General features: G+C 34.4%; 1 protein-coding gene across 4 annotated transcripts in view; it reads left to right on the top strand.

Annotated features, from left to right (window-relative positions):
- The window catches only part of cpx (synaptic transmission protein complexin), a 972,531-nt gene that overhangs the window by 371,328 nt on the left and 582,143 nt on the right, over positions 1-19,060 (top strand). For all 4 annotated transcript variants that reach the window (XM_072530669.1, XM_072530668.1, XM_072530673.1 and 1 more), the window contains one exon: positions 16,591-16,616. The gene's annotated coding sequence lies outside the window, so the exon portion shown is untranslated. The remainder of the gene's footprint in view (positions 1-16,590; positions 16,617-19,060) is intronic.

The following is a 19,060-nucleotide window of genomic DNA, read 5'->3' as shown; positions in this document are numbered from 1 at the left end:
TTTTTACTACACTAAGTTGATATCTAGCCAAGGGTTTGTCATGTAAAGTTCTTTTATGTAAACCGCCCGTCACTGTTCAATCCACACTAGTCCGATAAACACTACACGAACACTGATACAATTTAAATTATACTAATACTACTTATTATTTTGAACCAAGGATATTTCTGCCGTGCTAACCAAGTAATATGCTACAATTATTACTAAGCGGAGTTATACAGAACTCAAACTAACAAAGAATCGACCCATTGGGTCTTAAACTAAATTTGTAAGTAAAGCGTCCAGCTTGGCTGGTATACAACGTGACACTTTTAATATTTCAACGATACTCATCGATTGCCATGCCTAACTACCACTGAGGGGTTTGAGGGGAACCGGTTCTCGCTTTCTAACAGGGAATTAGTCGGAGAATTTATCTAGGTAGATTTTAAGAATTATTAGTTATTTAATGCCAGTGGCGTAGCAACGCTTGGATACATTTCTTACTGAAATTTATCCAGACCTATTTTTGTTGATTCGCTGTTTAATTCATCCATCATATTTTGTGATTCTTCGTTATTAATACAATGTCGTCTGCATATCTCTCAATATTGGCCATTTCTGTTAATACCCCGTTTTTCCAATGTAATTTCCTCATAACGTCTTCCAAAGCTTAATTGAATAGTTTAAGTGATATAGTGTCACCCTGTCTGACTCCTCGCCGTATCTTAATGGGCTCTGTTTGTTCAACTATTTCGATGAATGTTATTGCTTGATCATATATAATGGAAATTAAGTCCGTATATCTATAGTCTATTCTCCCATTTTGTAAAGACTTTTATTTTTTTACTGCCCAATGTTCCACCTTATCGAATGCTTTTTCAAAGTCTACAAATGCCATATACATTGGGATTTGATATTCGTTGGCCTTTTCAATTAATATTTTTATCGTAAGCAGATGGTCGCTTATAATGAATTCTTTTCTAAAACCGGCTTGCTCTCTTGACTGGTAATTATCTAACTTAGTTGTTAATCTGTTTGTTAGTAGTTTAGTTAACAGTTTGTACATTACATTTAGTAGCGTTATGGGCCTATAGTTTTTCAGAACTTTTCTATCGCCTTTTTTAAGAGTATATCTTGGACATATAATGTGGCGAATAGATTTATTATTTTTTTCTTTTTACCTTTCTCGGAAGCATATTTATTAATAATTATACTATAAGCTTTACCAATATTTATTCTTGTGACTCATCCTTCAGTTAAGTAAGAAACTTAAGATAAATTCAAACCATAATTTTTTACCAAAAACTTTTTGGATTATACATGGAAAAAATACACATTTCGAAAGTTTCTTACGTAATCCTAAAGCTTTAAAAAATCGTTTCTCTCGAATCTTTTTTCTACATTACAAAAGCTTCAGGAAAACTCACTTTGTTAAATCAACAACTTTTTAAGACGGTATGTTACCCTCGTTATCCTTACCATTATCTACGCGTGGATTCTACAGACCGATCCTTGCAGATGTTGGGCTCCATTGTGTAAATTTCAAAAAATCCTAATATTTATTTTTACAAGAAAGAAAAGAAGTGAGGGCTTAACTTTTTATGTGAAAATTATATTTTTAGCATTTGCTTGTTACTCGGTTATGTTTGTTAAACGTAAATATTTTAATCATTGTACATTATTAAAATTTTAAGGAGATTCATCTTAAAGAATCATTTATTAAAACAAGCATTTACTCCATCATTGATATTTTTAAGATGTTTTAAACCACAATGAAGGAGAATACGATTTACTTACTATAGAGAAATAGAAAAATGTTAATAATTAGATACGTTTATTCCACACCTAAACATGTCGATCTCTTAGAATTGGATATTGGATTTTCCAAAAAAATTAAAATTGACTTTGTGTCTTCTATTATCATATCAAGTTTGCAGATTTTTTCTTCCTTTGCTTTGATATATCTCATAGCTTTTTGCCAATTGTTTCCGTTCGGAACTACTGCGGCCTATGTATCTACTCAGTATTAAATGTGTTTTACTGGCCTAATTTTAGTCCAAAATAAATTAAGAAGTGTATGTAACCATAACCATAACCATTCCCATATTTCCTTACCAAGAAACATAAAGTTCCTCCTTGTATTTTAAAGCAGCATAAAATAATTTCAGTAGTATTTTTCAGCAGTTGATAGTAAAAAAGACAAAAATTAAACAAAAGAACAGAACAGTTGATGAGTTGGACCACTATGATGACCATATATATCATATATCCCTAGTATCCCTAGAATTAGATCCATACGCTTCCCGTAACGATACGAAAGATCCAGACTGTGTTTTTTCATTAGAAGCAAAACATAATGACAATGAGAAAGAAATTGATGAAAAACATGATTATGAAAGTACTGTGGACGATAAGGAAAATCCTGACAATCATCAAGACAAAACTGGTAGTGAAGTTGCTAATAATATATCAAAACGCAAAAATGATACAAACCAAGATATTATCTCGTCGCCAGTACCCGAAAACTTTAGACCAAAATTTGATATTTTATTCATACATAAAATTTTATTTTACTATTCGCTGCCTTGTGCGGTGCTTCGATTAAACTCAAAATTGCTTTGATTGTGCTCCCTCTCCTTGCAGAATCCGAATTGTCTCGGAAATAGGTCTCCTGATCTCACAATCGTGTCGTCGATCTGTCCTTGCAGCATTCTCTCGTATAACTTCCCGATGCATGAAAGAAGGCACATGGGGCAATACTTCTTCCTAGTTTTGGGAAGCACTACCAACCTTGATGTCCTCCAAGCCTCAGAAGATGTAGCCATTTGGTCCAAAATCTACTTAGGTTCCGCACGTTCTAGATCTTTTATTACTTCGCGCGGTATCTGGTCTAGTCCGGGAGACCTACGCGTCTTAAATACATCTAATACCTGGACTAATTCATCGATGATAAAGGGTATGGCTCGCTTAACTCTCTCGTCCCTCCACACTCCATACTATCTGCCGGACGGAAAAAGCTCTCGTGTTACCTCAAGCTTTTTGTCTAGTGGCATTTCGTATGAGGGGTACGCATGGAACTTTTTCATTGCAATCCTATATCCCAAAAGATGTGCTTATCCAGCGTGTCACTCAGTTCACTCCAGTGCCTTCTTTTTTCTGTACAAATTTTTCTGTAGAGAAAAATGCGCTGTATTCTATTTATCCGCAATTGTCTGGATTTGCTTGACAACAGGGTTTATACCTGCTCTGCCCCATGCCTTGGTTATCGTTCTCCCCATGGGTAAGCATTCATCTCTAAGCTCTTCGATGTCTGCTCTCCACCAGTATGGCATCCTCCTCGCGTGGTCACCTCTCAACGACCTATTCTACTGCCTACTATAGCTTCTTTCATGACTCGTCCCAGGTTGGAATTGGACACAGTAAAATTACACATGAGTTCCTAACTACAAAATCGGAAAACCCTTGTTGTTTAAACAGGTGCCATGAAAACATCAACTGCCGCAATGGAGTTAATCATTGGCATTATGTCTCTAGACATATATGTTAAAGAGGTGGCGCTGGTGACAATGGTACGACTGCGCTCAGCTGGTGCAAACCTTGATGTAGGAAATGGGCAATTGAGGACTCGTTTCTGGCGGGGAGAGCTACAGGCAGACTGCGACTCAACTGAACCAAAGTTTGTCTTTGACAAACCTTACAAAATTCAAACAAGACAGTATAAGGAGACAAACGTAGCAAATGTCTATTGCATATACACAGATGGCTTCAAAATGAAAGAATTCTCAGGATGCGGGATATACTCCAGATCACTGAACCTAAGAATAAAGTGGGGTATGGGCAAAAATACCAGCGTAGTTCAGACAGAACTGGCTGGTATCGTATCTCCATAGCCGCAAAGAAGATATTTTAGAAAGGTATAGCCGGAGAAACTATAATAATCTTCACAGATAGCAGACAAGCGTTACCAAACTTTAATAGACCACGTGTCACATCAGCCTTAGTAATGGAGTGTCACAAGCTTCGGATGGCAATACCATCATCCTGAGATGGGTTAAAGGACACAATAGAAATAAAGGGAACCACATTGCTAACCTATTAATTGACTAGGAAGGCGGCAGGCCTAAGAATCTTAGGACCTGGAGATCTTTTTGGTTGGTCAACTATAATAATCGTGTAAATTGTCAAATGTCACTCCCATACCGTAAAAATATGGGAAGAAGGGCAAGGATGTAGACTTGCCAAGGTAAGACTAAGTAACCTTGAAAAGTCAGCATCAAAGAAGTACTTAGGAATGACCAGGAAAAACCTACGCTTGACAGTTGGTTTTTTAACTGACCATTGTCAACTAAGCAAACACCTCCACACACTGGGGCTAGTATACACGTCTCTATGTAGAAAGTGTAAAGGAGAAGAGGAAACTGTAGAGCATGTCATATGTAACTGACCGGAGTTATCGTTAATACAAGAGTACGCGTTCGGCAAGTCCTGGCATACACCTGCCCACATAAGGGAGATGTATCCTGGTGACTTGTTTACCTTCCACCTGCCAGGATGGAGAATGAGCTAAGGCTGACAGCTTCCTGGGAGGATGCACAATGGGTTAATTGTGGCCTAAGAGCTGTCGAACCTAACTCGTCCTTCCTACTCTACATATACAGAGATACGCATGAGTTCCTAACTACAAAATCGGAAAACCCTTGTTGTTTAAACTGTAATTGTCATTTATATGTCAACATATACTAGGAAAAAATTGTAACTAATTTTAATTTACTGTATTTCATATATAACTTATCCCAGTTAATAACCCACAAATTTGATTAGGTAAATAAACTAAAATAACATTAAAATTCCACTAGGAAATGTCTTTAGAACAATATTGTTGAATAAAAACATTACTATTTTGTATACGATTCACATTATTCGAAATAATCCCTAGCTGTTGGCAGTGTAACTAAAATGTAACTAAATTGCAGCAAGTAGGTATTAGTGTTTAGCGAAAATTATAATAACGAGCGTAAAATTTTACGGTTCTATTATCATGGAGTGCACTAAACACCGACCGGTGAAAACACCAATAGAATGAAAATTGAACTCATTTTCTATTACCCTTGCAATGCGCGGTGTTAATGATTTGAATAACGATTTTATTTTTATGTTGGGCAATTGCGCAAATTTCTACTGGCTCGGTTTTAATTTACGTCGTCTTTAATGGGATACTATTAACCAAGATATTATCTTAAGCACCATTAAAATAGTCTTAGATTGTATAATGTTACGTTTGGAATAAACATATTTTAAAGGATTGCTTATAGAAGACATTTTTTTTTTCAAAACAAACAGAAATAGATCTATAAATTTTCTTTGAGCTTAGTCACCAGTAATGAATCAATTTTCGAGGTTTCTTCCGAACTACTGAAAATTTCTTCTTCTTAGAGTGCCATATCCCTACGGAACGTCGGCGACTACCATGCTTATAATATTTTTATACTGATCTCGGTCTTGCGCTACGTGTAGCAATTGGTCCGCTGTCAAACCTGTCCACTGCCGCAAATTCCTCAACCAAGAGAGTTTCTTCCGTCCTATCCATTTCTTTCCTACGATTTTACCGTTCAGAATTAGCCGAAGGAACTCATATCTTGGTCCTCTGATTATATGTCCAAGATATTCTAGTTTACTCCTCTTAATAATATTTAATAGAGTTCGTTAATGTCCCATTCTTCGAAGAACTTCTTCGTTTCTAGTTTTGCTAGTCCAAGTTTCACATCCATACAAAAGTAAAGACCACACGTAACACCTTGAAAACTTTTCACGGATTTTCAAATTTAATGAGCTATTGGATAATAGAGGCTTGAATTTTTGAAATGAGTTTCTTGCCTGTTCAATTCTACATCAAATTTCGAAGGATGGATCTAGATTTTGGGTAATCCAACATCCAAGGTATTTGAATCTCTGAACTCTCTGCAGCGGTTGTTGGTTTAATATCAGTTGGGTTGCGCCGATATCCACTTTACTGATCACCATGTATTTAGTTTTATCGATATTTATCGACAGTCCCCAATTTGTGCATTCCATGTCAACTCTATTGATTAGCTCCTGCAGATCGTCGATGTTTTCAGCTAGAATCACAGTATCGTCGGCGTACCGTATATTGTTAATTATTTCTCCTCCTATGATAATTCCTTTTTGATCTTTTAAAGCTTCCCTAAATAGATTCTCAGAATACACGTTAAAGAGGGTGGGAGATAGTATACAGCCTTGTCTTACGCCTCGTTCAATACTGATTGGCTTTGATTCTCTGTTGTTGGTATTAATAATGGCTGTTTGGTTCCAGTAAAGTTTGGCAATAAGTTTGATGTCTGTCTCATCTAGTTGGATGCTCTGCAAGGCGGTAATTAGTCTGGTATGCTGAACGCGATCAAATGCCTTTTCAAAATCAATGAAGCACATATATACGGGTTTTCTTACCTCCCAACATCGTTGAAGGAGTGTTTGCATAGAAAATAGTGCTTCTCTAGTTCCAAGGCATCTCCGGAACCCGAACTGCTCTTGACTAATTATTTCTTCGCACTTGTTGTTAATTCGGTTTAGAAGAATATGCAACAGTATTTTAACGGCATGGCTCATTAAACTAATGAGTCTACAATCGCTACATTTCTTAACGTTTGGTTTCTTAGGTAGAGGAATAAAGATCGATTTTAGCCAGTCCGATGGAATTTCACTGGTATCATATATTTGATTGAAAAGTACAGTGAGTTCTTTTATATTGTCATTTGGGAGTAATTTTAGCCATTCGCTGTATATTTGATCTGGTCCACTGGCTTTGTTGTTTTTGACTTGGTGTATGGCTTTTTCCACTTCAGCGTTTAATATTGATTGTCCTGTATTTGCACTTAAGTTAGGTAGTGATCCTCGATCATCCTTAAATACTGCTTTAATGTAGTTTTCCCATTCCTCCATTACTTCGTCTTCTAGGGATAGTGCATGACCTTCATTATTCGTTAATATTATGGGTGTATTTCTTTTGTGTACTGTAGCTTCTTTTATTTTCTTATGTGTGTTAAATTCGTCATGTTTTCGTTGCAATTCTTCTAATTCCTCACATTTTGCTCGCATCCATAACTCTTTGGCTTCCCTGATTTTTCTTCGAGTTAGATTATGCTTTCGTTTATACTCTTTTTTAATATATATTCTTCGAGTTATTTCTATTTTTAAGCTGTCTTCTTTCGTCCATCATTTCGATTATTTCATCTTTCATCCACGCTTGCTTTTTATAATAGGTGACAGTTTCACTTTGCGTTGCTGTATCGATGATACCATTATTTATGTTATCCCATCTTTCTTCGACTGTTGGTACATTGTATACTTGTGTGATGTTGTCTCGAATTTTTTCATTCATTGTCTGTTCAAAGTGATGTTTAAATTCTTCTTCTTTTAGTTTTTGTCTATCGTATTTCTTTGTAATGGAAGGCTTTTTGATTGTCTTTAATTTTAGGTTGATTCTAGATGCCAGTAAATTGTGATCGGTGGCTGCGTCGGCACTTGGATATGTCTTAGTACATTTACATGAGTTTCGAAATCTATTGTTAATCATAATATAATCTATTTGGTTGCGCATTACACTACCATGGCCATCTCTCGGTGATATCCATGTATAGAGACGTCTTTTTGGTTGTTTAAAACATGTGTTGGTGATAACAAAGTTTTCCTCTTGGCAGAACTCCACCAATATATCACCTCTTTCGTTTCTTTCCCCAAGACCGAATCCTCCAGTAACTCCGGGAGTTATGTCTTCTCCTACTTTAGCGTTGAAGTCTCCCATTATTACACAAATTTCGTGTTTTTTGTGTTATTTAGTGCTTGCTTTAATACATGGTAAAATTCACTGAAATACTGAAAATTTGGAGATATTAAAATATTGTGCATTTATATGCTATGCTTAAATATATTTTTTTTTGACTTAGCACTACTTATTGCCTATCGAGTCCCACATTGCAAACATGTCTCCCCGAATCGAGTCCAAGGAATTTTAAATAATTTATTTGGTATAAAAGTAATATGTTTACGTAAAAATTTATTAACCCACTTATGATACATTCAGCTTCACGGCTGCTACTTTCGTTCTGTTGTTAAATCTCCACTATGGCCTGCTTGATTAATGAAGATCTGCTCTTCCTTTTCTTTATTTTAATGGTTCCTATTTTAAGCGGAATGATCATGAGTTTTAGTTTTTTCTCTTGTTCGTTTCTCTTTTTTTGTCAACCAGAAAATTCCCTTCTTTAACTCAGTGAAGGATTGGCATGTGATGTTGAAAGCCGGGATGGATGGGAGGTCGAAAAAAAAATCCGTTAGATGTTCCTATTTAAAAAACAAACATAAAAATTTATTCTTATATAAAAATTGGTAGCTTACACGGAAAACATATTTTTATACATAAAATCAGTAACATCAAATGAGTTAAGAACAGCTGTTGTATAAATAATCATTTAACCAGTTTGATTGATGCAGGCGAATGTCCTATTGGAATTTTGTGATCTTAGCAGGGCATTTGACTGTGTCAACCATGAAATATTATTTAAAAAACTAAAACAGATAGGTATTACAGGAAATTCTTTACAGTGGATTATGTCATTTCTAAACAATAGACAACAATATGTGAGCCTGCAGATGAGGATCGAGTTGTGTGACCAGTTCTAGATCTAGTCTTGTTACTACACACATGGGTGTTCCCCAAGGATCTATAATAGGACCAATTCTCTTTGTAGTCTACATTAACGACATCGTACAAGTGGACAGAGCGGTAAATTTCACTATATATGTGGATGATTATTCAGTCAATTATTCTATCTAACAAATTCAACGTAATCCTACAACATCAATGTAATGATTTTCTTTCATCTTTATATTCTTGGTTTTGCTATAACTCGTTGCATCTTAATGCAGAAAAAACGCAAGTTACACATTTTCACAATAAACAAAATTACCTGGAAAATCTTTAGCTTATTTTTAACAACATGCAAATAGCTACGGTGTCGTCATGCAAGTTTTTGGGAATAACGATTGACGAAAGTTTGGATTGGAAGTTGTATTGTGGAGCGATTCTTTCGAAGTTGAATTCCATTAACTATCTAATTAGTGATTTAAAATATGTTCTGACAGAAAATCAGCTAATTATGATTTATTATGCACTCGTAGAGTCCAGGCTAAGATACGGGATATGTTTTTGGGGTATGTCTGGTTATGCAAATGGTATTTTCATCATACAAAAGAAACTATTGCGTTATGTCGCTGGTGTCTCCCGACTAACTAGTTGTAGAGAATATTTTAAAAAATATAAAATTTTAACATTGGCGTGTCTATAAATTTTTGAATTATGTGTTTTTATTTTTAATAACTTACATCAGTTTAAAACGAGTGGTGATATGCATAATTTAAATACTAGATATTGTAATAAACTTTATATACCATTTTCAAAAGGTAACATTAAATTTAAATCGCCTAGGGTATACGGGCCACAGGTGTTGGCTCATAGTAAAGTCCACCAGTTCAATAAATGTATTTAAGAGGAATTTTTATGTGAAAAAGTGTTTTATACAGTCGAAGAATTTTTCAGATCTTAGATATTAGCTGTACTTGATTTAGCTTTTAAATTCATTTCATGTCTTGTTTAGTTTTTAGCAATGTATATTTATGACTAATTTTATACAAACTATGTTTGTCAGAAAGGAAATAAAGAATTTGATTTGATTTGAAATGCAACAAATTTTCTGTTCCGCTATTTCATTCATGTAATATATTATGTATGGAGCAGTTATTTTTTCCGTTGAATAATATTAAAAAAGATAAATTATGGGAAAGAAATTTAATAAACTCAATTTCGGAACGAAAAATTATCGAAAAAGGCCGTTACAATACCAATATCAAAATTCAATCTTTGTTCGTCGTTCGAACTCTCAGCCTACTTTCCGCCGTAATTCTCAGCCGAAGTTCCCTTTATTTCACGTTATCCCCCCATTCTACAATATTCCGGTGAAAAGCTGTTTTTGTCGAAGGACCTTTCCCCGTCAGCGCAACTCCCCAAGACCATAAAGTAGATTTTATCTCTGGCTATTTTCAAACCCTTGTCAGTTAGGACCGCGCCGATATGGATTCGGTTTTTAACTCAGAATTTCCTGGATAAACGACACTTCCCTGCTTCGGATGTATATATTTTGTAGTAATGGCTTGAGTTAGGTCTGGGTGTGCGGCTCAACCGCAGGATGACACTTTTTGTGGAAGTGGGTCACAAAACATTGTAACCTTCGCGTTTCAGTTGTCGCTTTGTTATTTTTGTTTCGTTTATCGTTTAAACACAAATTGTTTGCGGTCACTTGACATCTAAAGACATCTATTCAGATGCTGATTCGTCTAGTTGGTCCTAGTCTGCAAAGAAAGTTTTGAAATGTCCAAAAGATATATCTTTTAATCAGGTTATCAGTTGATTCGTGGCCATGTTAACGGAATTTATTTTAGTTTTCATATACTGTAACGCTATCTTTGTTTTGCACAACACTGGAGTCTCATTTTATTTCCAAAATCGGAAATATCTCTTTCATATTTTGACTAATAATTTTACAAGTTATTATTAAAATTATAATGGCATATTTTTTTGTAAATCGAAACATAAAAAAGATGTAAAAAAAGATGTGAGTTTGTTGTTTAAATAAAGTCGGTCGACAAAGTAGCGTATCAAATTTTAATACAAGTAAATAGTGAGAGGCAGTAGTCAGTTCAAGAAGGAATAAACAACAGTCGGATTATAATTGGATCCTGTCTAACACCTCTTTACCAATAATTTAAATATTTATTCACATATATTCAAAAAAAAACTTAAAAATTCATAGATTATTTATTAAACATAATCTTACAAACTGGTATGTAATTTGCAGGGGCGGCTGGTCCTATGAGGCAGGTGAGGCAGTGCCTCACCAGTATCAATCGACTATTTACGTTCTTTAACTACAATTTAACTTTTTGGAATTTTCTAAATAACTTTATTTTCATTATGATAAAAAATTAAAATATGTACACCCCTGATGTCTTATCTTTGTATATTTCTTCATAATCTACGGGCCGGACAAGGGACAAGCTTAAACCACAAAATATTAAATAAACAACGGCTCCATTTTCCGCGCCAGCTTCTAATATATCATCTGTGCATCTCATTCTCTCTTTAAAAATTATAGCCGCCGAGGCAAGCCTCACGGCATTGCTCTGTCTGACATATTAGACATCACATTATCTAGCGAAATTCAACATGATTTATTTATTTTCTGCCCACGATTTCACCGAACAAGAGAGGCATGCCGCTCTGGTTTGGTGTAGTTCTTTTAATTAGCAGCGTTGCCGTTTGGGTACAAAGGTACCCAATTCGCTACATTTTTTCCCTCGGTGTATAAAAGTACATTTTAAATAAAACATAGATTTTTATTTGAAAATTGTAACAACATTGTTATGTTGTAGTAGAGTATTTTCCTTTAGTAGATGGTACTATACATATTGTTCTATTGTTTTCCGATTTAACAAAAAATATTTTTTTTCTATGCATTTACCAGATTGGCAACATTGGTACATTTTGGAACATTTCTGCAAAATTGTTGTAGTAAGAGTAAGTAGTAGTTAAATTACTTCCTGTTGACCTCTTTGTGCGGCAGGATCACGTTTGACGTATCTCGTGTTGTTTTTCATTAAAAAAACAGTAAGATTACATGTTATATAATAAGTGCAGTGCAATTCTAATTAAGTTTTTTTAATAATTTTGGTGGGTTTGTTTTTGTCTGCAGGATTTTCGGTTTTAGTGAAAAATGGATTTAGCACCGAGCACTTCGTCACAACTTTCCCAGGTAAATGTAAATATTCGTAATACTTGTGATCTCGTAAATTTTTTAGTCAATCAGCAGAATTTTTCAAGTCATTCATATGAAGATAAATTATATATAGTTAAAGTCGTAAAACGACCTATTCCAGATTTAAGTAAACATCTTGTTTCTATCGGTGGCGTCGAAAAACCAAATCGGGGATTTCAAAATGCATGGTACGAAAAGTTTGACTGGCTTACGGGTAGTATAACATTAAATAAATTGTTTTGTTGGCCATGCATTTTATTTGCCACAGCTAATACTAGCGACAAAGTTTGGTTCAAAAGTGGTTATACTGATTTGAAAAATTTGTCTCGGAGTCTATTGTTACACAATAAAAGTTCTCGAGGTGCAGGCTCGAGGATTAGAGCTCCCTCGTTTTTCGTTCGCTTTTATCTCACGATACGAGATTTCATGATAAACCGGAGTAAGTCGCTTAACGACACCTTGGGTATCATTTAAGTTACATTTATGAGCACCCTATTACACATGGTGCTCATAAATACAGCTCAATCGCGGACTTTTTCAAAAAGCAGTCAGCCCTTATGTTGCACCTTCAGTGCACATAAGGGAGGGTGGAGGAGGGCTTAGGAGAGCTTTGAGGTGAGGATGACTTTGGTTGATCCGCGCGCGTATCGTCAGAAGTCCTTCTCACGCCAAGTCATTGTTTGCTGGCGCGAGCAATGCCTCCTTAGCCGGGTATGACTGGAGCAAAGAGAAGCTAACCATAATAATAATAATTTTCCTTAAGTGTAGTGTGCCTCACCATCTTGTACTATCACGAGCCGCCCCTGGTAATTTGAGATTCATTACTGTACAAAGGTAGCTGTTAATCATGTTGTGACTTTCTTACATCATGACAGTTTGATTTAGTAACAATGCTTGGTCTTTCAACTCAGTTAGCCGGTAACTTTGGTTTGATGTGGTTGTCATTTTCAAGTACAGACTTATTATGCTCCATTTTAGTTAAAAAAGCATACTCATCGATATTATTTCATTTAATTTTAAGTTCGAGTAACAGTTTATATCTAAATAAAGTTTTATTTAAAAATCCTTTATATCTTTTTCTAATTCTTCTCCTTCTTCTTCTTCCTCTTTATAAGCAATTCTGCTTGTTCATTGGCGAATTAATACCTCTATGCAAGGTTGTCACTCCATCTTTTGCGCGGTCGTCTGATACGTCCGATGTCATCAATTTCTATTTTACATCTGGTTGGTTTTTTGCTGACTACTATTGTTTTAGTTTTCTAAGATGAGATTGCCATACTAAATTCTTTTGTTTCTATGTTAAATCTGTGAACCAGTCTTTGCAGGCTATCTTCATCTTGGGCTATCAATATTGCGTCGCGTAGTCTGCCGATCACCTGTTAACCACAAAAATATTAATAGAAAAATGTAACGAATACAAGTTTCCAGTTTTACTAGCATTTGTAGACTACGAAAAAGCTTTCGATGCCATAGAACACACGGCCATAATAAACGCAATGCAAAATTGTAGAATAGACAGCAGATATATTAATTTAATAAAAGAAACTATGAACCAAGCTACAGCTACATACTACCTAAATGAAAATGAACACACCAACCCTGTACCACTAAACAGGGGAGTGAAACAGAGTACGTTTTTAAAAACCTAAATTGGAAATATAAGGGAATAAACATCAATGGCCGCTACCTCAGTAATCTACGATTTGCAGATGACATAATCCTGATAGCTACTGACCTACAAGAAATGCAAACCATGCTTTTAGAACTACATACCGAATCTTCTAAAATAGGACTGAAAATTAATTTAAACAAAACAAAAGTCATGCACTCCGAAGACACCGTGACAATAATAAACGATAAAGTTATAGAAAAAGTTGAAGAATATATATACTTAGGACAAAAAATAATACTAAATAGGGAAATTCAAACTGAAGAAATAAAAAGAAGAAGAAAGTTAGCTTGGGCAGCATTCGGTAAACTGAACTATATACTCAGAAATCAACAAATTCAATTACATCTTAGATCTAAAGTTTTTGATGCAGGCATTATTCCGATATTAACTTATGCCGCACAAACATGGACAATCACAGAAAAGAATATGAATATACTTCAAGTCACTCAACCCGCGATGGAAAGAGCAATGCTAGGTATATCACTTAAGGACAAGAAAACAAACACATGGATAAGACAGAAAACCAAAGTCACCGATGTGGTGCAAAAATCATTAAAGTTGAAATGGGAATACGCTGGACATGTAGCTAGGAGCGATCTAAACAAATGGCACAGATCAATTTTAACCTGGAGACCACACCAACACAAAAGACCCAGAGGCAGACCTCCTATGAGATGGACAGATGATCTGAAAAGGACTGCCGGGAAAAATTGGTTACAAGTAGCGCACAATAAAAAACAATGGAAAGTAAGACTTGAAGAGGCTTATGTTCAGATGTGGACGCGAATGGCTAGACGAAGAAGAAGAAGAAGAAGTCTGCGTAACAGAGTATTTTTATTTCCTTCTTTCCCATTCTGTGTTCTCTTTCTTTGTTAATGTTTTTGATGATTTCATCCATGATGAAATTGAAGAGCATAGGGCTCAATGAATCCGCTTGTCTTATTACGCTGCTTATTTCTATAGGTTCTGTAAGTTGGAAATAAAGCCGGTCCCAAGCCCAAATAAAGGAGGAGAGGGTCTACAGCCAGGTTAGCACCCTACTGATAAACTTAAACCATACAGCTCATAGGAACAGGATTATGCCTCAATAAAGACCTTTGTATGAGATATATAATTAAAAGAACGTTTTCGGAATAGAAAGTCTAGCATCAATGTATAATTTTTTAAACCGTTTTATAAGTATATTTAACAAATATAAAAATATGTTTAATAACAGTCAAAATTTTACCCTTTGCATTAAAGTGGACTACTTTTTGTTATCACTGATCATGGTCTGATAGTGCCAAAAAAGTTTTGAAATGTTTTGTAATCCCTTTGGATATTTTCAATATTAACTTCATATACTAATTGCACTAAACATTTCACACTTCATTGTTAGTTGTTTCAAATTATAATACACAGCTAATAATTGGGATTTTTTCCTAGAACAAAAACTGGAACAGAGGAAACAAGCTCTAGAAAAAAAAAGAGTTTAAAACTTCTTCTTTTTTCTCCTTCTTCCTCTTTAGAAGCAATTCTGCTTGTTCATTGGCAATATATTTATTCATATTGTTTATGAAAATAATTGTGAAAAGTAACAGCTTTAAGTATTTAGCCTCGGTATTAAAAAGTAACGGGGAAATAGATGAAGTAAAATTATAGTTGGATGGATGAAGTCGAAGAAAGCGAGTGGTGCGTTCGATAGCAGAAAAATTCCAATTAAGCTAATGGGAAATTTCTATAAAACAGTCATAAGACCAGATAAGATGTACGGAACTGAATGGTGGGTATTTAAAAAAAAAAAAAGAGGGACAACGAATGCATTAGGATAAACTTTAGAATGAGTATATTAGGATGTCTATGGGTGACCCTAATTAATGTCAAAATAAGAGAGCATAGGTTAAAATGGTTTGGCCATGTTTAACGACAAGACTTTAATTACCCAATACGAAGATTTTTTGATCTGCGGGTCTCTGGGAGGAGTAGGAGAGCAATACCAAAGAAGACATGTGGCGAGGTGCTTAGGCACGACATGTCGGTTCTTCTTCTTCTGGTTCCTATCCGTTTCGGATGTTGGAAATCATATTGGCAATCATGACCTTGCTCGCTGCGGCTCGAAACAGCTCCGTTGAGGTTTTCTTAAACCATGTTCTTAAATTCCGCAGCCATGATATTCTCCTTCTACCGGGTCCTCGCTTACCTTTGACTTTACCTTGCAATATAGACTGCAGCAGGGAGTAACGGTGCTGATTTCTCATAACGTGTCCCAGATATTGCAATTTTATGCGTTTGATCGTAAACACAATCTCTGGTTCCTTCTTCATTTTTTCTAGAACTTCCTTGTTCGTGATCCTTGCTGTCCATGATATTCTCAGCATTCTTCTATAAAGCCACATCTCAAATGCTTCAAGTTTTTTAATAGTGGTGTCTGTAAGCGTCCATGCCTCCGCCCCGTACAACAACACAGAGAAAACATAGCATCTCAAATGTCTCATTTTTGTATCCAGGGATATGTTGTGACTTTTGAAGATGGCGCTCATTTTGTTAAAGACCGTTCTTGCCTTTCCTATGCGGCACTTTATTTCCTGTACATTGCTCCACTGTTCGTTTATAATAGTTCCCAGGTAGCAATACTGTTTTACTCGCTCTATCTGCGTCCCATTAATGTCGGTAAAGAGGATTAATATTGATATGACCCAAGATAGAAACTTTTGGAGGAAGAAATGGTTTTTAAAAATAATGGCCTTCCCAAACTTTACATTGACAATGTTAAATCCTTAATCTTATCTCATTGATGATGTTGACTATGGTACTATCAACCCAAATAAATAACCGATTCCATATCCCATATAATTTCATATGATTTGTTTTCGATTGCTTTATATAAAAAAGAAAATTGTACAACAGAAATCCTAAACTGCAAAAGATTAGAATAACAAAAAATATTGTGCCAAAAAAAGATGCAAAAGAAAAAAATAGATTTTTAGATAAAATAATAAACTAGATTTTGTTATTACAATTTAAGTTTTTTTTTTTAATTTTGTAGTATGGATTAAAATGTTCTTTTTGTTTCAGATATATCTAGTTGAGAAAAGTCTGAGGTAAGTTTTTTAATTTTCTGTTACTTATTACAATACTCCTGATACTATCTGATATCACAAAATATTACCTTTCTCTTCTCAGCAATTTATCCATCCATGATGCTTTTCGAATTAGATACAATATGTCATTAAATCGTCTAGTTAGACGATTTATGCAGATATGGTATCCAAGAAAAGTAAAAAAATGGACTACGTTTTAATTTGTGCGGATCTAAATACACACGTAAGAAATATACCAACTCTGTTAGCAGTAGGAACTTTTGATGAGAAAGGAACAACATGGTATATAAAATGGAGATATCAATATTGTGCTTTCGCTATACGTAAAACCAAGACATCCCTTGATAAATAAATATCATCAAATCTATACTATAGAAAATCTAAGAGACATTAAAAAAGCAGAAGCTAAATATCAGTTCTATTAAACAAAACAAAAAGGTATCTTGGAATAAATAAATATATCCACATATACTTCTCTCAACCAGGTGAAAATTGCTTCAGAACATTTTACCTCAGAAGATGCCATCATTTCAGTATAATTTTTATTATATTGGAGAAGATCTTTTCAATGTTTAGGCCTGAAAATATTTTCAGACGTTTAATGCCTAGATTCCTTTTTTTATCAGCATCATATCCTGTACAGTTTAGCCAACCCACCACCGATGCACTCAAAGTGCAATATTACCCCACATTTAATATTGTTCTGAAGCTATTTTCTTGTGGCATTTTAAATTAATTACTATTTAAATGGGAATAAGCCACAATTAAAGGTTAAAATACGTTTATTGACGTTTCAATTTCCACTTCGGAAATCGTTCTCAAAATACAAACATTAGTAAATTAAACAAATTTTGTTTTTTTTTGTTACTTAGTGAAAAATTCTTCTAATAATTTAATTTTATCTGACTCATCTATATTGACAATTCAGACATACCTTATACATTTTAAAGTAGACGACTTTAAAATGATATTGTCAATATTGTTGAGTTGCGTTCCTGGGACGACTTTACTTATAAGATAGTTCATTCGATTACATGAAATCAACTTTAACTTGAGAATATCCGTCAGAAAAGATCATAACATGTAATTCGTCTTTAAAAAGACAAATACATGCCATGATGACAGTAAAATTCTCCTGTTAGTGATTCCATAGTAAATTATGAGGAAAAAACCAGGAAAAAAACCTCATAATACTATCATATACTATATATAATATAATACAAAATTTAAAACCCTCAGTATGGTGGAGGTATGTAGATGATGTATTCTCAATATGGCCTCATGGATCAGAGTTGTTGGACACATTCCTAAATGATATAAACGATAAAGAAGAGACAATAACATTTACCATGGAAAAGGAATATAATAACACATTACCTTTTCTGGATGTTTTAATCTCTAAGAACGATACTGGATACGAAACTCAGGTGTATAGAAAACCAACACACACCAACAGATATTTAAATTTCAAATCAAATCACAATATTAATATTAAAAAGGGAATTATTAAATCCTTATACGATAGAGCCAAAATTACTTGTTCTAACGAAAATTCGTTCTTGGAGGAAAAACATTTGTTAACATCTGTTTTATTAAAAAATGATTATCCTTTATCGTTTATAAATAAGGAATTTTCAACAATCGATCGAATAGAACAAAACAACTTAGAACGAGATCCTACAGCATATGCAAGGAATAATACGAGGAAAATAAAAATACCATACATAAAAGGATTATCGGAAAAGCTTAAAAGGATAGGAAATAAATTCAACATTTCAACAACATTCAAAACAACAAACACGTTGAGATCTATTTTGTCCAAAACCAAACCTAACAATGAACAAGAAAGGACAAAGAATTGCATTTATAAAATACCTTGTGAATGCGATCAGTTTTATTTAGGTGAAACATCAAGACCATTAAATGTTAGAATAAGTGAACATCAATCCTATATTAAAAATAGAGAATTTGATAGATCTTAAATCTGTAAACACGCATGGGATAATGAACATAGAGTTCAATGGAATGATTCAAATATAGTCCTAAAAGAAACGGATGGTAAAAAGAGAAAAATCAAAGAAGCGGCTCTCATTATGCTAAATGAGACCAATTGTGTCGCGAATTCCTCGGCAGAATGTAGTAGGATCTGGTTACCCATATTGAAAGAGGAAGTTATTAAAAGGAAAATACCAGTATTGGTAAGTCAGTAACATATAGAGAATACATCATTTATGTTTTTTAAATAACAAACATATAAAATCGGAATTTGGTGTTTATTGAAGGTAAACTAAATGCACGATCAAATACTTATCATGTCGGGATAGTATTATGAGGTTTTTTTCCTGGTTTTTCCCTCATAATTTACTATGGAATCACTAACAGGAGAATTTTACTGTCATCATGGCATGTATTTGTCTTTTTAAAGACGAATTACATGTTATGAT

This window comes from Diabrotica undecimpunctata, chromosome 4, assembly GCF_040954645.1.
Source record: "Diabrotica undecimpunctata isolate CICGRU chromosome 4, icDiaUnde3, whole genome shotgun sequence".
In the NCBI taxonomy this organism is placed as follows: domain Eukaryota; kingdom Metazoa; phylum Arthropoda; class Insecta; order Coleoptera; family Chrysomelidae; genus Diabrotica; species Diabrotica undecimpunctata.
This window is presented reverse-complemented; position numbering and strand designations above follow the sequence as displayed.